Raw genomic sequence first — 27,044 nt, 5'->3', positions numbered from 1 at the left:
GCCCCTTTAGTGCCTAACACCTTCCCTAAGTTTCTTTATATTAGAGTCAGAATAGTAAATGTCACCCCTTTAGAGTTCAACACATTCCCTGAGTTAGTTTATATTGGAGGGGGAATAGTACATTTCACCCTTTTAGTGTCCAGCATCTTCCCTGAGTTAATTTATATTGGGAGTGGGAATACTAACTGTTGCCCTTTTAGTGTCCAACATCTTCCATGAGTATGTTTATATTGGAGTGGGACTAGTAAATGTTACCCATTAAGTGTTAGTAGTACATTGCATTCTATCGTGTTTGTTGAAATGTTCTCTGTTTGGCATGAGCTGAGTGCCCTCGCTCAGCTCTACTGTATGTAGCGATGCTTTGAACATGTTCTTTCACAAGAATGGTATGGCTGCTGGCAAGGATCTCATTACAGTTTGCTGTAGGCATCCAGGCTGGTAGGTCCTGTCGTGGGCTTCATCATATGGAAACAACATCCTTTTCCACTTATCACCTGCTGCGTCAAATGTACTCATTTAATCTTTGTGACAATTTTCCAGTCCACCAACACACACTGGAGATTATTTTGAAATAATTGGAGACATTTCTGAGATTTGTTGGTGATGGTCAAGACATATTGGTGGACTGCACACATAAGTGACATTGACAGAGACTGTTGCAGACTCATTTCTCAGCTTGCCTCACTGCTTCTTTGGCTATTTTAGAATTTTCCTGCTATTTTCAGCACTTTTGCAGCATTTCCCAGCTTTTGCTTTGGAGCCCTTGTGCACAGTGTGCGCATCGCTAACAGTGATCTCACAACGCCCACACAAATCATCCCACAGCACGTCAGCCATCTTAAATCATGAAGTATTCTACTCTATACATGCATCTTTGTTGACAAGCATTGAAGCACACTTCATCTCGCAGCACATCAATAGCAGACCTTTTCATTCACAAAATAATTTAATCTGCATTTTTACCGATAGGCAAACGTCTTCATCTACCACTTCACACAACTTAATGTTACAGTTTGATGGACACACCTTACTTCTGGAAATGACACACTTATTATTTTATAAGGTTAAGGTTGCCTGCACACTCATTGACAGGCACACCATCTCATTTGTATTAGTACATTATTTGGCATTATTAATATTATTAGTACTTATATTCACGCTGCATTACTTTTCAAATTATTGTTTGGCTTTTCTGCTATTTTTGTACATATAAAGGCTACTTCACCACAGGAATTGTTGCAACCTCCACCTTTCTTGGGTTCTCCAGATAAACCTAGCTTAAAATGGGTACATTCGCTACTGATAGTCTTAACCTTGCCGCGCAACAAAGTTATGATAGTTTGCAAACTATTCTTGTACCATCTGGTGATGGCCATTGGAAGATTTACATCAAACAACGAGTAGATTTATTTTTTGACAGTCATGTGTCTGCTCAAGATTGGAACTTGCTAGTTGACTGGACTCAACTGTGGTCTTGGTTATACACAATAGCCACAGAACATCAGCAGGCACACACTACCAGACATACAGAAAACAGTAACTCTTTTTGTGTGTCGTACACAGGCAACCCCCAATAATGATAGGGAATGAATGCCTGTAACACACAAGCTTGGCAATGTGGCACATATGGTTATAGCCAAGATTCACCCCCTTGTTGCTGCTGTTGGTCTCTCAACTGCCCATCAAGATCTGAGTAGGCCATCAAATGGGTCAGGTTCGGGCGTGTACCCTGTCAACATTGAGATGGCATCCCTAGCTGGACCTCCACTATCTTCCTGGTCCAGTGCCTCATGTCCTCCCAGTTTTTATGACAATGGATGCTGCGCTGGCGAAAGACTCCAGGGTTCACGCCCACAGGGGCTTTAGCTTTCCACATGGACTGCTTCTGATGGGCGTTGAAATATAGGGATACAAAAGATGAATACACAGATTATAACTGCTAGTCTTAGGATATCTGTTTGGTTGACACACATTTGGTATACCTAGCACAAGCATTACTCAATAGTAAACACACTACATGTGTCTGTCTTACATGCTAAAGCATTACAAAGACATGAATATACACTTTTGTAGTCATCTGGTGACTATCATCAAGCCTGATCATGACCTACACTGACTAAGGCAGCCCACTAACATCATGTAGGCCAGAGTCATCTCAAATGTACTGTGATGTGAGATACTACGAAGCACAGCACACCATTGTGGCCTTCTGAATTTTAAGCTACTTCAGAATGATTGTACAGACACCTTTCCAGCCAGGTCCACTAAATTGATGCATACGGTCCGTACAGGCCAGTACCATGGTATAGACTGCACCCTAAGACTTCGGTCACAAAGAAAGGGTGGCATGTGTGTCATTGAGAGCACCTCACTGGGGATGTGTGGACATGTAGAGCACTTAATAGGATATCATATATAATATATGATATAATAGGATATCATACTATGTCTGGCTAAGTTTGAGTGGTATGTACAGCCATCACAGGACATACATTTTGCCATTTCTGGCACTGTACAAGGATGGCATTCAACATACTATTGTATGTCTTGTTAGATTGGTTGATTGCAACAAAGCTGGTGATTCACATATCAAAAACTCTTCAGAAGTAACCAGCTCTCTACACTATTAATGTGTCACATGTGCAGAAGGTCTGTACAATGCAAGCATGACATATGGATACGTGACAAAAGACCTTTGTGAATAACGGCTAGTAGTGATTCAGAAAACCCCTTTTGGGACCATCCAAGGGTCTGCAAGTCTACAGGGAGATTACTGTTTTCATCATTTGTAGTACTACTGTAACTTTGTTCCAGCTTGGCCCAGACTGGACACAGCTCATTGTCTGGCCTTCCTCTCTGCATGTTGTGCATGATGATCTGACATGAACCTCGCATTTCAAACGCCTTCAAAACATAAATGTACATCTTGTGGCCACCCAATAAGTGACCTCAAGGTAATGTGGCACTTTGAAGGGGTCTGTGAGGTATAGTTAGCTCCCTGACAAGAGTTTGGCAAGCACTGACCTGGGCTGAGTGAACTATGGTACTGTGCACATAACTAACATAATCTTCATCTGCTTCTTACAGTATACACACACAGCTCATGCAGTGAGCCATATACATTTGGATACACATTTACCACAATCTGATTAGCAAATATATCATAGATACCATGAAAGGTATGCTTGCATAGATATGTGAATACACCACAAGCAGAATCTAGGGCTTAACAAGCAAACACACACCATAATGATGATATTAGGTACACAGTAGAAACACAATTCATTACATGATTGTCCTATGTAGACATCCACAATATTAACAATAATATTCAGAATTCACTCTGGGACTCGGAGACACATTGTAGCCTGTGGGTATGGAAAGGACGGAGTTGAACAGAGTAAAATATGTATATGAGTTAGTTACCTGCTCCTCTGGTGAGCCATAACGCTGGTAATATAGGGACCTCTTCTACAAGTTCCTCCAGCTCCTCTGGAGAGAAAGCTGGGGCCTTCTCACCAACTTGGCCTGGCATGATTGCTCCTAGAGGTGGCAAACATCAGCTAAAATGAAAGTGGTGCTGGTAGGACCAGTGCTTGGCATATATGTACGTCATGTACGCAGTCATCAGCATAGCTGCACACAGCAATTAGATTGTGACCATCAGTATGACCAATGTTAGCCTATGGGTATGTCCCTCCTGGATGCAAACACCCACTGCAAGGTCGACTACCGCCGTCAGTTGTAGTGCAAAATGTCCTATATGTGATGTCAGCCATCTGCCATTTTAGCGGTTGGAACTACCGTATTGGTGACTGTTAAGTGTGTTACCACCACTACAAATGAGGGCTTGCCTGTTTATTTTTTAAATACTCCATTCCCATGCAATTTCCATACAGTAGTGCATTACTGTGCATAAAGGCAAAATGTGTGCGGTGCACTGTATACTACGGGTGACAGTTTTGACCTAAAATTTCTTGAAATCGTCATTATTGTGCACATTTTATACTTCTGATTGGATAATGGTCACATTTATATTGCAAACACATGTGAAGGCCACAATGGGGATTATTGGTGTATGTTGGTCAATAGACAATGATCATGTGAAATATGTGTAATGCTTTCTGCAGCGGTTATGTTTTGTTACTTGACTTTTGACTTATGTTTCATTTATATGTTACTCTGGACACTGTGACCTATGTTCTAAATTGTTTTTACTCCTCACATAGGTTCCCTGGGAGAGGGAGGAGCTGACAGTCTCTAGTGTGCCGCCCATTTCCAAACCTTCAGACCATGGAAGAAAGGCATGGAATCAAGAAGTTTTATTTAAACAGGCAAACAATACAGGATTTGTCATCAGATGGAGCCTGATCTACTTACAATGAACATGCATTAACTTCAGGGACATAAACTTACAGGTTTCATCAGCAGCTTGGCATAAGAGCAGAATAACCAAAATTATAGATCAGAGTGTGGTACTCCTAGGAATAAACATGAAATACAGTTAGAAGCTATTGGCACTCCCAGTGATACACTCGGATCAATGGTTGAAGTTACTTTCACTCCTAAGGATACACTCGGAGCAAAGTTTGGAGTTACTTGCACTCCTAAAGATACAGTCGGAGCAACGGATGGAGTTACCTGCACTCCTAAGTATACTCATGGAACACAGGGTGGGTTGCAAGGTTGGTGCATATATCAAGGACTCTGAAGTGCGCACTGTGCACTACTGTTCATCAGAGAAACACAGAGATAAAGGGGTCCATTAGGATGTCGCGTGGATCGCCAACACCATGCGGGCGGTGGTGATCCCCCCGACATCCTTGTCTGCCCACCACCCATTTTCCCCCACCATATTACTATGGTGGGGGGGACCGCGGCGGACGGAGACACCGTCTGACGCTTTTCCACCCAGGTCGCCTTGCGGCCAGGGTGGACAAGGGTTTATATGTTGGCGTGTCTATCAGACACCGCCTGCCATATTAGTATGGGATTTGGGGGATGCCTTTCCGTGGCAGCAATGCCGCAGTGGAAAGGCAGGTGGTCTTTACTTTGGGGGCCCCCTGCAGGCCCCCATGGTGAAGGTGAGGTGGGGGTGCACATGGGGGGAACGTGTGGTACCTCTCTGCATTTGCATACACAATGCGGCAGGCACCGCACAGTGCCTGCCGCTTTGTGTATGCAAATGCATACCATGCATTCATAACATTGCAGCGGGTGCCGGTGTGAACACCGCCTGCCACAATGTTATGAATCCATGATGCGCCCGCCAGTGTGGCGGGTGCATCATATGGCCATGCCGGGAGAAAGCTCTGCCTATTTTTAAACTTTGTGTCACCTATAATCTGTGTTTACTTTTTAAAAATTGCACTGCGTCGAATCCCTGGCACCCCCAGGACGTGCCTAGTGAAACCTGACATACAGTGGACCTAGCGCTGTCTCAGGAAGGATTCTCTCACCCACAGCGACTGCCGCCATTGACAGCATGCAGCGAGGCCACGCCCACTTGAGGCCACGCCCCCCCCACTCTCGTGTATAAAGCGCTGATCACAAGCGCTATACACAGAACCTCCTACCCACCTGAGGCGAAAAGCCGGGAGAAAGCTCTGCCTATTTTTAAACTTTGTGTCACCTATAATCTGTGTTTACTTTTTAAAAATTGCACTGCGTCGAATCCCTGGCACCCCCAGGACGTGCCTAGTGAAACCTGACATACAGCGGACCTAGTGCTGTCTCAGGAAGGATTCTCTCACCCACAGTGACTGCCGCCATTGACAGCGTGCAGCGAGGCCACGCCCACTTGAGGCCACGCCCCCCGCCCTCGTGTATAAAGCGCTGATCACTAGCGCTATACACAGAACCTCCTACCCTCCTGAGGCGAAAAGGCGGGAGAAAGCTCTGCCTATTTTTAAACTTTGTGTCACCTATAATCTGTGTTTACTTTTTAAAAATTGCACTGCGTCGAATCCCTGGCACCCCCACGACGTGCCTAGTGAAACCTGACATACAGCGGACCTAGCGCTGTCTCAGGAAGGATTCTCTCACCCACAGTGACTGCCGCCATTGACAGCGTGCAGCGAGGCCACGCCCACTTGAGGCCACGCCCCCCACCCTCGTGTATAAAGCGCTGATCACTAGCGCTATACACAGAACCTCCTTCCCACCTGAGGCGAAAAGCCGGGAGAAAGCTCTGCCTATTTTTAAACTTTGTGTCACCTATAATCTGTGTTTACTTTTTAAAAATTGCACTGCATCGAATCCCTGGCACCCCCAGGACGTGCCTAGTGAAACCTGACATACAGCGGACCTAGCGCTGTCTCAGGAAGGATTCTCTCACCCACAGTGACTGCCGCCATTGACAGCGTGCAGCGAGGCCACGCCCACTTGAGGCCACGCCCCCGCCCTCGTGTATAAAGCACTGATCACTATCGCTATACACAGAACCTCCTACCCTCCTGAGGCGAAAAGCCGGGAGAAAGCTCTGCCTATTTTTAAACTTTGTGTCACCTATAATCTGTGTTTACTTTTTAAAAATTGCACTGCGTCGAATCCCTGGCACCCCCAGGACGTGCCTAGTGAAACCTGACATACAGCGGACTCAGCGCTGTCTCAGGAAGGATTCTCTCACCCACAGTGACTGCCGCCATTGACAGCGTGCAGCGAGGCCACGCCCACTTGAGGCCACGCCCCCGCCCTCGTGTATAAAGCGCTGATCACTAGCGTTATACACAGAACCTCCTACCCTCCTGAGGCGAAAAGCCGGGAGAAAGCTCTGCCTATTTTTAAACTTTGTGTCACCTATAATTTGCTGTACACGCCCACTTGAGGCCACGCCCCCGCCCCTCTCTTTCTTATAGAAACATGTGTTTTCACCGTACGCGCAGCGGATGGGCGCAGCGGGCGTGCCTAAGGCAAGCCCGTCTTCGCCCGTCCTCGCCAAGTCATCGCCTTTCGCCAGTCCCCCTGGTCATACTCCATCAGCATCCCTTCACTACGACAGGGAACAACTTCTGGCCTGGAATCCTGGACGGTCCTGCGCCCACATATCAGGTACGCCTGGTCTCACCTTCCTGCTATGTAAAAATTGTAATTTTACGACAGCCAACCCTTATATCATCCGACAACTACATGACCCACCCAATACAACCCCCATTACAATCCTCCATCTCAACGTCAGGTCACTAACCAAGCACCACCTTGAGGTTAATACCCTCATACTGGACGAAAACCCTGATATCCTCTTTCTCTGTGAAACCTGGTTACGGGATGGCACTTCTGTAATACCTAACCTCACGCTCCCAGACGACTACCTTATGTCGATCCTAAACAGAGATGGAAGAGGAGGAGGCATCGCCATAATCTATAAAAAACAGTTTTCTTGCTTGTTCACCAAGGAAGAACTTCCCGACTGTGAATGCGCATATTTTAAAATCACTATAAATCCCAACTTCACCATGTCGGGCCTTTACATCTATCGCCCACCTGGCCCGCCTCAAAATTTATTGAGGCTCTTCTAGAGACAGCCAACTCTCTAATTACAAAAAATGCAAACTTCACCATACTAGGCGATCTCAATCTCCACTTTGATCTGCTTACTGACGCCACTATCAAGAATCTTCTTGCTGATCTCTCTGCCCTGCAACTCAATCCTCTTATTTTAACCCCTACGCATCTAGCGGGTCACATTCTAGACCCAGTATTCACCAACATCGAGGAGTTTAAATCAGAGGCACCCTTACCGATGGGATGGACAGACCACTATCTTATTAAGCTGACCATTCTAGTCAACAAAACAAGACATAAAATTGCACCTTCTTGTCACCTAAAAAGACCATGGCACAAACTAGCCATCAGCGACCTTCATACCACCCTTGGGGAATTCCATCACGAGACCAACCTTGATATCGACGGAACTTATAACACATTTCATGACTGGATCACGAAAGGATTAGACGCCTTCATCCCATCTAAATGGACGAAAGGACGCAGCTCTCCGTACAATGACTCCCTCAAAAACATGCGCAAAGACTGTAAAAGAGCTGAGCGCGTATGGAGAAGGGAATACAACAACAACGATAAAATTGACTATCTACTAAAACAAAAAATGTACCATAAAGCCATTCGCGCTGCACGATCCGCCTTCTATACAGACAAAATCAATTCTAGTCCTACCCCTGCCAAAGAAGTCTTCAAACTCGTTCAAGAACTTCAAAATGGCAAATCCCCCCTCCCTAGTATCTCCTCTGCACAACAATGCGAAGATCTTGCTACATTCTTTGTCGACAAAGTACAGAAAATATATACTTCTTTCCCTCAGCATTCTCCCAGCCCCACTAAAAACCCTACTCCCTCCCCCAACCTCACTCCCCTGACTCATATCCCGGAAATCTCCCCTGACAACCTCACCAAACTATGCCATAAAGTCAAAACTGGCTCTCCGTCAGACCCCATGCGCCCGGCACAATTCTTAGAATCTTTTTTCTAACATCCCTGACCTCTATTCTGAACCTCTCCTTCTCCTCAGCGAGTGTACCATCTGCCTGGAAGCAAGCGTGGGTCTCACCCATCATTAAAAAACCCACCCTAGATCCATCTAAACTGGAGAACTTTCGACCAATCTCCCTGCTCCCATGGTTGTCCAAACTCGCAGAAGCCCATACGAACAACACTCTATCCCAACACATGGTCCAAAATAACATCTTGGAGCCATCACAAAATGGGTTCAGACCAGGTCATAGCACTGAGTCGGCCCTCCTGGCCACCACCGAATACCTCCGGACGATTTTAGATGCCGGTCAAAGCGCTGCGCTGATTCTTCTCGACCTCAGCGCGGCCTTTGATACGGTATCCCACGACATCCTTCTTAATCGTCTGGAGACATTCAGAGTATCTAGCAAAGCATTGGAGTGGTTCCGATCTTTCCTCATGAACAGATCCTTCCGGGTCTCAGCACCCCCCTTTCTATCGAAATCCCATCCTATTGCACAGGGAGTCCCGCAGGGCTCGGCGTTGAGCCCTTCCCTTTTTAATCTGTACGTGCAACCTCTTGCCACATTGGCCAAAGAGTGGGGCATGACACTGGTGTCGTACGCCGATGACACACAGCTGGCCATCACTCTCACGGAAGGCCCTTCTATCTCAGCCTCCAAATTTAAAAACGGTCTATCCGCAGTAGCCCAATGGATGACAGACAACTGTCTACAGCTCAACGCTGGTAAAACAGAAGTGCTACTCCTTGGCAAAAACACCAGCCTCTGGAACGAACACTGGTGGCCATCCTCCCTAGGCACCATCCCACCCCCCAAATTCTTAGTTAAGAATCTGGGAGTATGGATGGACGCCTCCCTCAACTATCAGGCCCACACCAAAAAGGTTGCTGGAACCTGTGTCGGCTTGCTGAGGAGTCTTAGCCACATACTGCGCTTCTTTGACGCCAAGCTACGCCAGCTTATCATTCAAGCCACCATCCTCTCGCGTTTGGACTACGCCAATGTACTCCTCCTTGGCGCCAACAAAGGAGAGATAACACGGCTGCAACACGTGCAGAATTCTTCGGCTAGAGCTCTAGCCGGCCTCCCCCGTAGATGCTCGGCCAGAGCTACAATCCGAAAGCTACACTGGCTACCAGTGGACTCTAGAATTAAATTCAAAACGCTTATCATGACCTTTAAAATCGTCAAACTCGAAACTCCTACACTGTTACGACCTCTACTTGCCTCCTACGCTCCATCACGTAACCTGAGGTCATCTAACCAGCACCTCTTGTGCGTTCCGCGCATAAAACTCTGCCGCATGGGCGGCCGCTCCTTTAGAGTCCTAGGAGCCAAACTATGGACCAGTCTGCCACTAAACATCCGCTCCATAGAAAGTCTTTCGGCCTTCAGAAAAGCCATTAAAACACATCTTTTCCCCCCTCCCTAACTCCCTTCCACTTCTTCTCTCAGGCCCGGGTCTATGGTTTTCTAGCGCCGGGACCCCTCATTGCTGGGGCAGCTGTTTTGCGCTTTACCAAAACAATACAATACAATGGCGGGACCACCGCTCGGATCACGGGCGGTCCCGTTTTGCACGAGGATGGTGGGCGGCCAAAGTCCGCCCGCCATCCTAATGGGGGCCATAGTCTTTAACCCTTGTGCAGTGCCAATTCTAGCATCAAGGTTGTAGGAAGGGTCCAGAGTATAAACTTACAAGGCACACAAGAAGTGCTGGAGTAACGCAAAGAGAGGAAAGTCTATCGTCTTTGAAGAAGGGGATAGTCAGTCCTGTGTAATAGTATAGGAGGTTTAGTGCGCTCTAACCTGTTATCAAGTATTCTGCCTAGTACTTCCACATGACTGAAGTATGAAGAAGATCTCAAGGCTTTGGCTCAGGGAGTAGGGGGTATACTGGAGTAGCTGCGACGGAGGAGGCAAGGAAGAAGATGCCAAAGGAGGTGGTTCCACTTGAACCACAGGTTTGGATGGACTTGAAGCAGACCAGATTACTTTTCACTTCCGTCAGAATTTTTAGGTGAGTGGGCAGGGTGAGGCGTGTTCCTCAGGGAGTGAGGCCAAGCCATGATTTGGGTTTGGGCAGGGTTTATATACCCTCTTGAAGACTCAATGGATGTTGCTAGATCACGTGTGTAACACAGTCAATCCCTTGGTTCGCAGGATTTGGGGAACACTTGCAGGGCCGGACAGGGAACCGAAACCGGCCCTGGCAAACTGTTTGGCCGGCCCCTGGGAGGGGGGCAGGGGAGTGCGGCTGAGCTGTTTGTTAGGGCCGGGTTCTGCCAATTTTGTTACAGGGGGCTGAAATTGCTGGACCCTGGTAACAAAGACCCAAAAATGGCCCCCACTCTGGCGGCCGACCAGGGAAATGCCCGGTGCCCACTGCATCCCAGTACAACCCTGAACACTTGCAAGGATTCAGGAGCAATGGAATTACTGGTGCTGGGGAAGTACTGATCATAAGAGGGCTGGTTAGCATCAGTCATAAGGGTGCTGGGGGAACATTGGCCATGAGGATGCTGGGGAAACATTAGTCATGAGGGTATAGAGGGAACATCAGTTATGACGGTACTAGGGGAACATCAGTCATGATATCATAGTGTGCCACAAAGCACCACAGGAATTAAGCAACATGAGCCCTGCATGCTTGACCACTATGCAGGGGCCTCAGAAAGGGGTTGTGACACAAAGGGCACAGAAGGGAATGGTGACAAAGTGTGCTTGCATGGACTATGGACAGTAGAGAATGCATCCATCAATATATATACAGATTATACCACACGAGTACAACATCAAAGGGAAGCCTTCTGAAGAGTAAAGCAGCACCTACGGAACCTAAACAGCTACAATGCCCTCTTTTTCCTGGCGGAACTCTGTATAATGGACGGGGTAGAAGCTCACTTCTTTACCAATGCAGAGGAAGTCTGGGGCTATTTGGAGAGACATGGGCACCTCATTCCATAGGCTGCATCGGCATCACAGGCCCTTAGATGGCAAGAAAACAGGAAGCGTCGTAAGGAATCAGGCAAAATCTGAAAGAGCTAAACTTTTCATGGACAATCAGAAGAGCTGCACACGGGACTCTTCCAACTGATGTGAAACTCTAGAGAAAGAGACAGATAGCTCAAATGAGCAAGGCTCCGATCCCGATCACAGAGAGGAGATTGGGCCCGACCAAAGGTTATCCGATGATGTCTGAAGAGATTATCTGAGGGGCAGAGATGTACGGACTACCTTTCTGGACATATTTGGATTTGTTACGACAGGCCTGCCCAAAACAGGACAATTAACACTGTACTCCTGATAGTGGGAACTGCCTCTGCACCCTCACCAAATTGAAAAATATAACTGTTAACTACACTTGCAATAATAAAGCAGGACTTTGCTCTCACGGGGTGATGGCCCCGTGATGCCCGCCAGTTAGATAATGGCACCATGGTAATTTAGGGTGGGAATTGTGGGAGGATGTTGATTTGTTTAACATTTTGATGGGGTCATATCGCACAGGAGAAAGGGATCAGTATAATGGGCGACAATCTACACAGCAACCATAAGGTACAGTCACTCAAAATACTATCATGCAACATTAACATACTAGTTAGCCAAATTAAGTGGAGACTAGTGAAGACAGCACACAGTTGCTACATAGCAGATGTGGTGTTTCTGAAGGAAACACACCTGAGAGGGTTGAAATGTGTCTTCCTGGGTAGGGGGAGATACACAGTGGTCAGCCACTGGGGGTATACCTCTGGATCCATGAGAGTTGCAATCCTGATAAAAAAAGACGGTTGCCTTTCAAGTGAACCACAACTCATCTGATGACAGGGGATGCTATATGATGGTCCCGGGCAAGTGGAAGGAGGAAACAAGTTCTCTGATAAATGTATATATTCCACTAGGATCGCAGACATAGAGGCAACCATATTTGAGCACATTGCTTTTAGATCTTCTACCTGCAACAATACTAGTCAGAGGGGATTTTGACATGAAAATGAACCTCCACATGGATAGAATGACTAACCCCCCCAACTAGGTTTCCTCTGAATGGGGAAACTAGTGACCTTTGTGATGGGTATGGGTTTTGAAGACGAATGGAGATTACTGCACAGGACAAATCGGAGCTAGACCTTTTACTCTGGGGCACACAATTCCCACTGTAGGATAGATCACTCTCTTACACCACCAGCAACATTAAACAGATAAACTGAGGCAGACTTAAAAACGAATGGTCTCTCTGACCACTCGCCACTGTGTATTACTCTTGTAGTGTAGTTCCTATATTCCCAATAGGCTCTGCGCATTGGAATAACATAAACAATAGTGTCGACGTAGGACTGAGGTCGACTAGGTCTCTATTGAATATGTTAGACCATATTATGAATGCCAGCTAGCTCAGAGATCACTAGAAACTTTCTCAAGTGAACAGGAAAGTATTAACTTTCCTGAATAGACAAGAAGGGATTAGTTTCTGACAACCGCATAAACATGACAACTTTGCTCCCCCAGAATAAGGAGTATATCTCCAGAGTAACGGAAACAATAGGTAGCTATTTCACTCAGTCAATCGTGCATGCTTAGTGCAGAGAAATAGAGAGACGGGCGTTTTTAATAAAAGTGGTTATTTATTGAGCACTCTACTTTCTCATACAAAAGAAGTGAATTGCTACAATTCAGAATTTAGAATTTAAAGATTTATAGAGCGCATGGCTGCCCGTGAGCGTCCCAGCGCTAATTGATAGAAGCAAGCAAAATTGGTAGGAGAAGGCTTAAGGGAACAGCCAGGTCTTTAGGTTTTTGCGGAATGAGGCAAGATTGGGTTGTGCCCGTATGTCCAGGGAGAGCAAATTCCACAATTTGGAGGCGTTGTACGAGAACAAACGGCCTCCGGATCGCGCCCTCTTGATATTTGGTACCAAGGTCAGGTGTGCGATCGTGGACCGAAGTGTTCTCTTAGTTGTGTAAGGGACAATGAGGTCTTTAAGGATCAATCAATCAATCAATCATAGGCATTTATAGAGCGCACTACTTACCCGGAGGGTCTCAAGGCGCTAGGGGGGGGTGCTGCTACTGCTCGAACAGCCAGGTCTTGAGCTTCTTCCTGAAGGCGAGGTGGTCTTGGGTCAGGCGCAGGTCGGTCGGGAGGGAGTTCCAGGTCTTGGCGGCCAGGTAGGAGAAGGACCTTCCTCCTGTTGTCGCTCTTCGGATGCGGGGGATGGCGGCGAGGGCGTGACTGGCTGATCGAAGGTGTCGTTTGGGAGCGTAGAAGTTGATGCGGTTGTTGAGGTAGCTCGGGCCTTGGTCGTGAAGGGCTTTGTGTGCGTGGGTGAGGAGACGGAAGGTGATTCTCTTGTTGACCGGGAGCCAGTGCAGGTCTCTCAGGTGTCCGGAGATGTGGCTGTGTCGTGGGACGTCGAGGATGAGTCTGGCTGAGGCGTTCTGGATCCGTTGGAGTCTCTTCTGGAGCTTGGCGGTGGTTCCGGCGTAGAGGGCGTTGCCGTAGTCCAGTCGGCTGGTGACGAGGGCCAGGGTGACCGTCTTCCTGGTCTCGGTGGGGATCCACCGGAAGATCTTCCGTAGCATGCGCAGGATGTTGAAGCACGACGAGGAGACGGCGTTGACTTGCCTGGTCATGGAGAGGGAGGAGTCCAGGACGAAGCCTAGGTTACGTGCGTGGTCTGTCGGTTTGGGTGCGGTGCCCAGGGCGGGGGGCCACCAGGAGTCATCCCAGGCGGAGGGCGAGGATCCCAGGATGAGGACTTCCGTCTTGTCCAAGTTCAGCTTCAGGCGGCTGGTCGACATCCACTCGGCTACCTCTTTCATCCCTTCGTGAAGGTTGGCTCTGGCGGCGGCGGGGTCGTTGGTCAGGGAGAGGATCAGCTGGGTGTCGTCGGCGTAGGAGATGATGTTTAGGTTGTGTTGGCGTGCGATGGCCGCGGGGGGGCTCATGTAGACGTTGAAGAGGGTTGGGCTCAGCGAGGATCCTTGGGGTACGCCGCAGATGACTTCGGTGGCCTCTGACTTGTACGGTGGTAGGCGGACTCTCTGTGTCCTTCCGTCGAGGAACGAGATGATCCATTCCAGTGCCTTCTCCTGGATTCCGACGTTGTTGAGGCGCTGCAATAGGGTGCGGTGGCAGACGGTGTCGAAGGCCGCGGAGAGGTCTAGGAGGATGAGGGCCGCTGTTTCTCCGTTGTCCATCAGGGCTCGAATGTCATCGGTGGCAGCGATGAGGGCGGTCTCGGTGCTGTGGTTGGCCCGGAAGCCAGACTGCGAGGGGTCGAGGGATCCATTCGTCTCGAGGAAGGCGGCCAGCTGCTTGTTGACGGTCTTCTCGATGACTTTGGCCGGAAACGGGAGCAGCGAGATGGGGCGGTAATTCTTGAGTTCGGTGAGGTCCGCTGTTGGTTTCTTGAGTAGAGCGCTGAGTTCGGCATGCTTCCAGCTCTCAGGGAAGGTGGCGGTGGTGAAGGAGGTGTTGATGATGTCCCGTAGGTGGGGTGCGATGACAGCGTCGGCCTTGTTGAAGATGTGGTGAGGGCAAGGGTCGGTCGGAGATCCGGAGTGGATGGAGTTCATCATGCGGACGGTGTCTTCGGTGCTGATCGGGGTCCAGGCGCGGAGGGTGGTGGTGGGGGGCGTTGGTTCGGTCGTGTCGGTCGTGGCGTTCGTCGGTTGAGTGCTGAAGCTGTTGTGTATGTCCGCGATCTTGTTGTGGAAGTAGGAGGCGAGGGAGTTGCAGAGTTCTTGCGATGGGGTGATGTCGTTGTTTCCGGCGTTGGGGTTGGAGAGCTCTTTCACGATGTTGAAGAGTTCCTTGCTGTTGTGTGCGTTGTTGTCCAGCCGGTCCTTGAATGCAGTTTTCTTGGTGGCGCGGATCAGTTGGTGGTGCTTCCGGGTGGCGAGCTTGAGGGTAGCCATGTTGTCCGGTGTTGGCTCCCTTCTCCAGGCTTTCTCGAGGGCTCGGCAGTTCTTCTTGGAGCTCTTGAGTTCGTCGGTGAACCATGGGGCCTTCTTGCTGCCGGGTCTGCTGGGCGGGGTCCTCAGTGGGGCGAGTTCGTCTGCGCAGTTGCTGATCCACTTCGTGAGTTTGTCGACGGCCTGGCTGGGGTTCGCTGAGCTGGCGGGGGGTGCTGGCTCAGGGAAGTGGCGAGCTGGTCGGCTGTGATCTTGTTCCAGCTTCTACGGGCAACCTGTTGCTGGTGGTGGTGGATCGTCGTACTTCTGAAGGTGAAGTGGACGCAGCTGTGGTCCGGCCAGTGGAGTCCAGTGGCGTGGGTGAAGGCGATGTCTTTGCTGGATGAGAAGACAGCGTCGAGTGTGTGGCCGGCGAGCTGGGTGGGGGTGGTCACCAGCTGCTTGAGTCCAAGGTTGGCGAGGTTGTCGAGCAGGGTGGTGGTGTTGCGGTCGTTGTTGTTCTCCAGGTGGAAGTTGATGTCTCCCAGGAGGATGTAGTCAGCGGAGGGGAGGGCATGCGGGCTGACGAAGTCGGCGATGTCCTCGCTGAATTGTGTGCGTGGTCCCGGGGGTCGGTAGATCAGGGTGGCTCTGAGGGTGGTCTTCTGGTCGGTGTGGATCTGGAAGTGTAGGTGTTCGGCGGTAGTCAGGATGTCGTCGGTGTTGGTCGTGATGCGGATGGTGTCCCTGTGGATGATGGCGATGCCTCCTCCCATCTGGTTGGCGGTGCGGTCCCTCCGGGTGATCTTGTAGCCCTCTGGGATGGCGATGGCGATGTCGGGCGCTGAAGAGGCGTTCATCCAGGTCTCCGTGAGGAAGGCAACGTCAGGAGCTGTGGTGTCAATGAGGTTCCAGAGTTTGATGGCGTGTCTGTGGACGGAGCGGTTGTTGAGCAGGATGCACTTGAGGTGGTTGCTGCTGTTGGTCGTCTTGGCGGGTGCTGGTGCGAGGCAGGTCCGGATGCAGGTGAACTTGCAGGCGGTGCAGCAGAAGGGTCCGTGGGTTCGTCTCGGGTTGGCTCGGTAGCATCCCGGGATTCGGCCGTCGTTGAGTGCGTTGAGGGTGGCGGCGTCGTACGTCCGGCGGGTGGCTGGGATCTGCGGGGGCCAGGGGTCCTGGCGCTGGGCGCGGTCCGGTCGCGGACGGGCGCAGACGGGCTTACCTTTGGCGCGCCTTCGGCGCACAATCGGCGCGCCCGCTGCGCGTGACCGCTGCGCGTTCGCACGGTCGCCATATATGGCGAAGTGCGAGGGAGGGCGGAGCAGCTGGGAGGCGGGAGCGGGGAGGGTACAGAAGGAAAAAAGGGGCGGGGTTAGCGGCGGTGGCGGGGAGCGGGGAGGGAAGAGACGGGGGCAACAGAAAAAACAGGCAAACAGGCACAAAAGATAATCAAAATTACAATACAGTATAATGAATACAGGGGCACAGGGCAAGAAAGCGGGGCACAGGAGCCTGTAGGTCAGGCGAGCACAGACCACACAGGATGGGAGGAGCTTTACCGTGCAGCATTCTTGAGTCATGCAGAGAGCTTTGAACTGCACTCTTTCGCATATTGGCATCCAGTGGAGTGCTCGATGGGCTGGTTTTGCCGAGCAGCGGTTGTTGGTGCCTGTGAGGATCCGAGCAGCCGCGTTCTTTACCACCTGCAGTCTGTCTGTCACTTTCTTGGGTACCCCAAAGTGAAGGGCATTTCCATAGTCCAATCTGGCCAATATCAAACCCTGAATCAGGAGCTTGCTGGACTGCACGGGGACCAGGGGCAGAATTTTACGAGAGGTGCGAAGGAGTCCATAGCAGGCTCCGGCCGTTTTCCTTGCTTGGGTGTTAAGTCTGAGCCCTTGATCCAACCAGATCCCCAGGCTTTTGATGTCTACTTTTGGAGTCGGGGGGCCCATGCAAGGGGGCCACAATGTCTCCGGGCGGAAAAAGGACTGATTACCCCGGACCAGTATCTCCGTTTTGTCACAGTTGAGTTTTAAGTGGGATTTATTCATCCAACCCAGGCAAGAATACAGATCGGTGACAAAGTTATCCTGTTGGCTAAGAGACATGACGAGCTGGGTATCATCAGCGTATGTCAGCAGTTTAATTTCGTAAGGGGTTACAATTTTTTCAAGGGGGGACATGTATTTGTAAAGAGCGCAGGGCTCAATGACGAGCCCTGCGGGACTCCACAGTGTATTGGAGTCACCTCCGAGGTGTACTTGCCCTCCGCCACCTGGAACGAGCAGCTGTGTAGAAAGGATCTCAGCCATGACAGTGCAAGTCCAGAGATGCCCACATCCCTGAGCCGTTGGACCAATGTACTATGATTCACGGTGTCAAAGGCAGCGCTCAGATCCAGGAGGATCACTGCCACTGATCCTCCCACATCGATGATCTTCCTGGCCTCTTCGACAACCACAACCATAGCTGTTTCCGTGCCCTGGCTCGGCCGAAAGAATGTCTGAGATGGTTTCAGTAGTTCGCTCGATTCAAGATAGTTGGACAGCTGACCGTTGATGAATTTTTCTGCCACCTTGCTAGTACTTGGCAGGAGGGAGATCGGCCTAAAATTATTGAAGTCCAGGGGGTCAAGGTTGGGTTTCTTCAATAAGGCCTTAACCACAGCCTTCTTCCCTTTAGGAGGGACAGTGCCCTGTGCCAGGGAAGAATTGATCACATTCTTCATGGGTACAAGAATGGTAGAAGTGACCAATTTTAGGGCCTTCTCTGGGGCCGGATCCAGCGGAGAGCTGCTCTTTATTGACTGAAAGATGGGTAGCAGGGTGTCCCCCGTGAGAGGAGTAAACACCTCCAGCCCTGTTACGCGAACCTGCGATGGCAGCGGGGGCGTATCAGATGGGTCGGTGAGGTTGAGAGGGTGGAGTTGTTTCACAATGTTTTGGATCTTCTGGTTAAAATAAATTGCTAGCTCATTACAGCGGTTGTCCGAAGGGTCCACAGGATGGGGGGGCTTAGGGATTTTTAAAAGTGATTTCACTATTTGGTAAGTTTCTCTAGATGAGTTGGCCGCTGTACTTATCTTTTCCTCAAAGAAGGCTGCTTATGTCGCTTCAAGGGCCTTTTTATAATTTAGAATTGTAAGTTTGTACACCCTCTTTCTATTAGGGTCATAGCCCTTCCTCCAGGTTCTTTCCGTCTTTTTACAGAGTATTTTCTGGGATAGGACCTCTTTGGTGAACCAGGGTAAGGTGTTTTTTTCCCAGGATTTAAGAGAGGGTCTTTTTGGAAGGACTCTATTCAGAGACAATTGCAATACTTGCCATAAAGTAAAGTGTGTACAGTAAAATGAGTATTATGAAATAATACTGTAAAAGCATTTATATGGTTTCTAAGTCATAAGATACTTAAAATGGATAAAATATATACAACGATAAAATAATGACTAAACGTACTCAACTGGTGTTTCTAAGATACGCCTACCCCAGTGTACCTAACCTAAGCCTAGTACCGGGAAGGAGTAGATGAGTTACAGTTTTTGCCAAGAATCTGAATCAACGGGTACGGGTGGTTTCTCCCTTCCTCCTCGGGGGGTTCTTTGTGTAGATCAGATGGGGCGACAGGCACACTGCAGTTTGGGGTGGCTTTTTAGTCAGCAGGGGTGCAGGGTGGGGGGAGTTGTAACGGGTTCTTGGTTTGGGGTGGTTTCTGGAGACTTGGTTGTGTTTTATGTTTTCTGTTGTTTTTCTCTGTTCATGGTATATTACTAATTGCAAATATTCTGGATCTGTGGTTATGGGAGGGGGTTGGGATGGGTCGTTTTTCCTGGGATGGGCGGGGTGAGATGCAGGTTCTTTCTTGGAACGTCAACGGGTTGGGTGACAGGATTAAACGTGGCATTGTGCTGCAATTTATTAGGCGCCACGCCCCTGATGTCGTGTTCCTTCAAGAAACCCACTTGATCGGTAATGCCTGTAAAGCCCTTGACCGCCGGGGCTACCGATTGGCCGCCCACGCTGGTTTCACCTCCGGGTCCCGGGGGGTGGGCATAATGGTTAAATCCTCCCTGGCCCTTGAGATTGATGATGTTGTCCTGGATGATCGGGGATGGTATGCTGCTGTCTCCGGGAGATGGGAGGGGAAGCCTATTGTGTTAGTGGCTGTGTATATTCCCCCGGGGCTGCAGGCTACCACATACGCCGATCTTGGCAAGACACTTCTTGGTCTCCCTGATGGTCGGCTGATCATGGGCGGAGACTTTAACTCCGTGATGTCTGGCGAATGTGATCGACTGCCCCCTAGAGTTCTGCCTCAGTCCCAGATGTGGCTCACCGATATGACTGAAACTTTTGGTCTTGTGGATGTTTGGCGTTCGCTACACCCTACCCAGACGCAGTACACCTTCCACTCCGGTGCGCATGGTAGCCTCTCTTGGATAGACTATTTCTTTGTGCTGGCTTCCACCCTATCCTTGGTACGGGAGGTTCGTCATCTTCCCCGGGGTATCTCGGACCATTCCCCCTTGCTGCTTAAGATATCTGTGGGTGGTCTTTTTGGTAACAGAGTACCCCCGGTTCCCCCCTGGCACTTTCGGAACCCCCGGCTCCGCTCAGAATTGGTTAAGGCTGTTGACTGTTACTTTGATGAAAATGTGGGTTCGGTGACTTCCCCTACGGTTCTCTGGGAGGCCTTTAAAACGGTCATCCGGGGATCCGCACTGTCTCTTATTGCTGCTGAACGGAAGGCTAAGAGGGAGGCCGTTCTGGCCCTCGAAACTGAAATTACAGCGCTTGAGAGTGAGCTGGGTGGGGATGACACGCCTGCGCTATTGCATACTTTGGAACTGAAACAGGCGGATTACAGGGCTTGTGTTACCGATGCTGCTAAGTTGATGCGAGAGAATCAATTGGGCCGGCTATATGATGTTGGTGACAAGGCTAGCAAACTCCTGGCGTGGCTGGATAAGGCTGAAAGAGCGAATCGCGTTGTGCCCGTTATTGTTCGTGAATCTGGTGAAAGTGTGTCTGATCCCGGTGCGATTGTTGACTGTTTTGTTGATCATTTCCGGAAGGTTTATACCCCGGTGAGCGACCACGATGAGGCTGATTCCCGTTTGCTGTTGCGTGATATAGCTCTTCCTTGTGTCTCGGAGGAAGAGGTCTTGGCTCTGGAGGCTCCCTTTATGGTGGATGAGATTGCCCTCGCTATCCGATCTCTGCGGTCGGGAAAGGCGATGGGGCCCAACGGTTTACCCATCGAGCTATACAAACTTCGTCCGGACAAGATGGCTGCCCATCTGCGCACCATGTCCCTAGACGCGTTCGAGGCAGGAGTCCTCCCGCCTGAACAGCGCCTGGCTACTATAGTGGTCATTTATAAGGATGGCAAGCCTCGTGATCGCTGTACCTCCTACCGCCCCATTTCCTTGCTAAATGCAGAACCTAAAATCCTAGCCAAAGCCCTGGACAATCGGCTGTTGACGGTGATTTGTGACCTGATTCATCCGGATCAATCCGGCTTCATACCGCATAGGAACACGGCCCTTAACCTGCGTAGGTTTCATGGTGTTCTCGCGAGAGCTCCAACCCTCGCGGAGCCTGCGGTGGTGGCCTCCCTAGACGCCACGATGGCTTTTGACACCATTGAATGGCTTTATCTCTGGGCGACCCTCTCCAAGTTTGGCTTTGGCCCTAACTTTATTGCGTGGGTCAAGCTTCTTTATGAACAGCCGCTAGCCCAGGTCGTGGTAAATGGCAGGAGTTCTGACCCCTTCCCTTTGGGCCGCAGCACCCGCCAGGGATGTCCGCTTTCCCCGCTTCTCTTTGCATTAGCACTTGAACCCCTTGCGGCGTGGCTCCGGTGGGAACCCTCGATTAAAGGGATTCGATGGGCGCCTGATCTAGAGTATCGCGTCTCACTGTATGCCGATGACATCCTTCTTTATTTCACTTCCCCTCAAAAGTCCTTGAATGTGCTCTTCGACAGTCTTACATCCTTCGGTAGGAACTCCGGATTGGTCCTCAACTGGACCAAATCCTGTGTCTACGTCATAGCCGGGGTTCTGCCGCCATTGCCCCGTAGGTTTCCAATCTTGGTGGCGGAGGACGGTTTTAAGTATTTGGGGATTTATGTCTCTACGGTTTCTGCGGTGCGATATGAACGGAATTTGTATGCTCCGCTCCGACGTCTCAAACAAGACGTGAGGCGATGTCGTGAATTGCCCTTGTCTCCGCTGGGCCGAGCGGCCCTTTTTAAAATGATGTCGCTCCCCCGATTTCTCTATGCGTTGCAGAATTTCTTTGACCCGGTCCCTGCTCGCTATTTTCGCGAGATCGAAAGTTTGCAGCGGCAATTGATCTGGGATGGTCGCGCCCGTATTGCGCTGTCTAAGCTCACCCTTTCCTGGTATGACGGCGGTATTGCTTTGCCAGATATCAGACGTTATTACTGGGCCTCGCACCTGAGCGCCATTAATCACGTGACGTACTCATCAGAACCCGCTCCTGCCTTTGCCCTGGACAAATTTTTGCTGCCCGGTGGCAACTTTAATAGGGCTTTGTATTCGAAGTCGCCATTCCGTCTCCTTACGGGTCCTACGAAGTGTGCAGTGCGGGCCTGGAGGGATGCAACTGTGGCTACGGGCTGGGGTGGCAAGCTGACTCGTATGACCCCATTGTATGACTCTGATCGACTGGGCAACCTTTAGCAGACGAAAGGGTTTGGCAGGTGGGACATGATTGGGATCAGTAAGGTGATGATCTTTGGGCCAGGGGCGCTGTGAAGTCCTTTGAAGCCTTGAAACTGGAATACCAGCTTGATGATAGGGAACATTTTCGGTATATGCAGGTTCGCCACGCCTTATCCTCCGCCTTTCCCCCCGGGACTGATATCCCACAATCCTCCCCCCTGGAGGATCGTATCCTAGACGGTCACGTCCCCGATAGTACGATTTCCTTAATATATAAGAAGCTCATTAACAACAGGGCAGACCAGCTAGGGAAACCTCGTGCTTCCTGGTTAGCTGATGGGCTTGAACTAGACGACGAGGACTGGCAGTCGGCTGTTTCCTCCCCCAAGGAGGTGGCTATTCTGGCCGGCTTCGTTTTGTCCAGCTAAAGATCCTCCACCGTGTGTATGTGACTGGTACGCGACTGGTGCGCATGGGGCTTGTGACGGATGGACGGTGTAGGCGTGGGTGTGGTATGGATGGTACTTTTCTCCATGTTCTGTGGGAATGTCTGATTGTCTCGTCCTTCTGGTCCAGGGTGCACGATGTAATGGGACGTGTCACTGGGGTCCCCCTTCTTCCTGAGGCACGGCGTTGTTTGCTCAATGTGTGGGAGCCCACGGATTGTACTGCTGCTCAGACGTTCTGGGTCACTCTGGGCAACATGGTTGCTAAGAGAGACATAGCTCAGCTCTGGGGCTCCGCCAGACCACCACGACTCAGTGCCTGGAAGGATAACATGGACTGGTGCATGTTTCGAGAAAAGACGGTGTATGAGGCACGGGGTCGTCCCATGAAATGGTCCAGGGTCTGGGCACAGTGGAATTCCTACCGTGGCGATATTTGTTCCCCTCCACTTGATTACGAGGTTCCTGTCCCCTCCTCCTCATGATTGGCGTTCCGTTTTCTGTTTTCCATATCATCTGTATCCCCCCTTTTTTCCTTCATGATCGCCCCCCCTTGCCAGATTTGTTCCTTTTATATTTACTCCTTCTCCCCTTCCCCCCCCTCTTATGACCCTTGCCAGTATGATACCATGTGTTTGTGTGTTGTTGTTTTTCTTCGACAAAATCATAAAAATTAAACCTTTAATATCCTTCTAATACAGTTTAATGCTCCACACTATAATGTGCGCTCAGAGATTGTCTTAACAGTGTACTGGCTTGCTTTATTTTTCGATAAGTGTCATAGCGGCCGGCCCTGAGGGGTTGTAGGCAGACGCTGTGTAATGTGCATTACATAAATAAAGGTTTTAAAAAAAAAAAAAAAAGAATCTGAATCAAGAATTCTCTGTGGGTCTAATCAGCTCCGTACCTTGGTTATAGAATGAAGGAGGTCTTGTATCTCTCTCAGGACTCGATTTTCCAGCAACCCACAAGGGTGACCGGAAAACTATGGAGCTGGATTTCTCGGCAGGAGAAAAGACAGCGTCTCTCTCAGTACGTCAATGGGAGGTTCAGCTTCCTTCGGCACTTGCATCAGCAGGGCGTCAGGCAAGTAGATAGCCGATCTGCTCCAAACCACCGTGTGTTGCTTAAGGCAGATGCTGGTATATTTATACCTGGAAGGTGCCGAGTTTGACGTAAGGTTGGACATAAGACGTCACTAAGAACTCGCAGTTCTTTCAGGACTCCAGGAGTTCTAGGACAAATCAATACAGAAGCAGGGGGGATTCCCGGGCTGCTGGAGGCTTGGTTTGTTTAAGAACACGTTGTGCTTTCTAGGAGTCTAAGGGAGTAGCCTTGCCGTATTTGGACTGCATTGGCTATGTCTTAATATGGGTATGATTCTTATGCCTGTATAAGGGTATGATTTGATATAACCACATAAGGGCATAACATCGGGAATATTTACTACAGTCCTAGAATTATCTACAACACTCTAACCGCACTGACTTTATGAGGGAGAGCAGACTGGAGAATGGCTACATGGCGACTCACAAATGACAAATTGCTGGAGAGTCTAAATAAAGTTATGGCCCTTTACTTCAAAGAAAATTCTGCAGAGTCTACTCTTTGGCAGGCTTATAAGGCCACAATAAGGGGGGAGATCATGACAGGTGAAATAGGGGAAGAAGAGAGAGAACCCACCACTGTAGGAAGCTAGAAGAGGAAATCCTTGATCTTGAGGTGGTCTGTATACTGTCACCTTCTGATGCCCGCACGGCAGCTCATTTACCTCAAGACTGAAGAATGTTGAAATTCTAGCCACAGAAGTAGTCTGACTAGCACACATGATCAAACAGAAATGACTGTACGAGGTGAGATACAAAGCCAGGAATCTCCCAACCTGGCTTAATAGCAGAGACATGGACAGGCACCATACTGGGGAAATCGGAGGTCCGGGTGGTTTAACTACCAAGGGTAGGGTGGGGAAAGCGACGGTAATGGTGGTCTACAGAGACAGACCTATTGAATTTTATTTGAGACTGCCCATGAACCTGCCTGGGCGGGGCTCAAGCCCTGGAACTGAAAGGGCCCCTAACATTAGAAAAAACATTCATTGTGCTCACACAGCCACCGTCAGGAAATCACAAGTCCAAATGGCCTTGCAGTGGAGTTCTTCAAGAGAATGGCAAATTAGGTAGTAATCTTGATGAACTACCAAGGGTAGGGAGGAGAAAGTGACGGTAATGATGGACTACAGAGACAGACCTATTGAATTTTATTTGAGACTGCCTATGAACCCACCTGGGCAGGGTCCAAGCCCTGGAACTGGAAGGGCCCTAACAACAGAAGAAATAAGCGTAGTGCTCACACAGCTTCAGTCAGGAAATCACAAGTTCAAATGTCCTTGCAGTGGAGTTCTTCAAGAGAATGGCAAATTATGTTGTAATCTTGATGTTCAACCTGTACATAGAGACATTTCGTAGGGGAAAACTCCCCAGAGATATTCACACAGTGATGATCACACTTATCCCTAAACCAGATAAACCTCCAGAAAGATGGGATTCCTACAGGCAAATTTCCCTACTTTATGCAGACACTAAAGTGTTAGCAAAGGTGCTAGCTAGTCGGAAGTGTAATCTCAGATCTGGTACATCCACACCAGAATGGATTCATACCCCGCTGATCTCCTAAGTTGAACCTAGGCAGGTCGACAATAATATTGTGATGGCGGATACACTGGGTATACCCCTAGCCATTGCATCGCTTGATGCAAACAAAGCCTTAGACTCCATTGAATGGCCCTTCCTCTTTGCAATACTGTTCAAAATGGGATTTGTACCCGGTTCCTGAAATGGACCCATCTCCTCTACAGCCAGACTCTGGATTAATAGCACCCTATCCAGGGAGTTCCCCATATGGTGAGGTACACAGGAGGGATGCCCTCTGTCACCGATGCTGTTTGCTTCTGCTATGGAGGCCCTAGCTGAATAGATCTGGGTGGATGCCAGGTATGGGGTTGGAGAGTGTGTTACTCCTGGGAAGATTGGAAGTCATTGTATGCTGATTATATCCTGCTATATATTGCAGAACCAGATTTCTCCTTAAAGGGACTCATTGTCCGCCTATCTCATCCCTGGGATCAAATGGGATAAGTCACTGATCTTCCAGATAGGGACTTGGAGAGTAGCGGGACACCTGCCCCTGCAGGTGGTTAAACACCACTTCAAAATGAATGCATTATGAGGAGAACCAATTCCTCTGGGGCCTGGAAAAGGATATACAGCACTGGAGCCATTTGCCTGTATTGTCCCTTGGCAGAGCAGCATTCTTTAAAATAATTGCTCTCCTCAGATTTGCCTACATGCTGTAAAACAGCCCCTTTGCGATTCCGGATGCATTCTTCTAGGTGGTGAATAGACTACTACGCTTCCTACTGTGGAACAATGGTCCATTGTGAATTACCTTACCACTCTGCAGAGATGTGTATATGATGGGGTAATAGCGCTACCCAATATACATAATTATTATGAGGGTGTACAGATTTAGATAGTGACTGAATGGGCATATGCTTCACTGGGGGATCCGGCCTACCAAATGGACCGAGAGAAACTTGGGCCGAGGGGTACCTCAACATTCTGTAACGAGTAAGAATGCTGGTGGATACACTGCCAGGCACTTCTATTGTGGCCTCTCTGTAGCATAAACCGAATAGAGAAATGGGATGGGGAAAAGACTTTGGGATTAATGCATGAGAGCACTATGTTATTTTTGCATCATGTAAAGTGGTGCATGAGTGATTCAGGGCTCTCGTAAAGATTTATGATGCCATGCAAAGCCACCCTGTGAGGCTTTGAGTGGCCTCATAAATCATGAGTAAGGCAATGCAAAGCAAATCAGAGCGCCACCTTACTCAGCTTTCCCTGGGCGTTGCAGTGGGTTTTCCAGTGCAACACCAATGGAATGTGACTCTGCCTCAGATTTGCAAAGTGATGTGAACCTGGTGTAGCATCAAATCTGTGCGCCTCCTGTGGTGAGGCATAGTGAGGAGAAATATATTTATTTCTACTCATTTTTTTCCTCTTTCCAAGCATTATGAAGCACACATAGAAACAAGAAAATGCCTCGTAGGGTTGGTTTTCTGCAGGAAGGTGCTCCTATCTGCACAACAAAAATCCTGCCTGCAATGAATGCGAGGGTGCCTACGTTGGCACTAGGTTGCCAAAACTGTGCCAGCGCAGGCAGAAAGGACAGGAAAGCACTGTATTGCTTAAATACTGTGCATACTGGCTCTTTCACTATGGCATATACCATAATGCCATAAATGAGGCCCTCACTACCCGAACTCTCAAATGAGTAGGGATGAGGTTTTGCCTGGTTAAAGAGCTTCAGACAGTGGGTTATGATTGGTCTCTCTATGCTAGATGATGCATGGGATGCAAATGGAATGGCACCATTCTAACACTAATGGATGGAAGTTGCAATGCCCACCACACAGATTTGTCTGCATTTGCAACTATGATACGCACTACAAGTGAGAAT

This window comes from Lissotriton vulgaris, chromosome 3_1, assembly GCF_964263255.1.
Source record: "Lissotriton vulgaris chromosome 3_1, aLisVul1.2, whole genome shotgun sequence".
NCBI lineage: Eukaryota > Metazoa > Chordata > Amphibia > Caudata > Salamandridae > Lissotriton > Lissotriton vulgaris.
The sequence above is the reverse complement of the archived record's forward strand: the minus strand, read 5'-3'. Positions refer to the sequence as shown.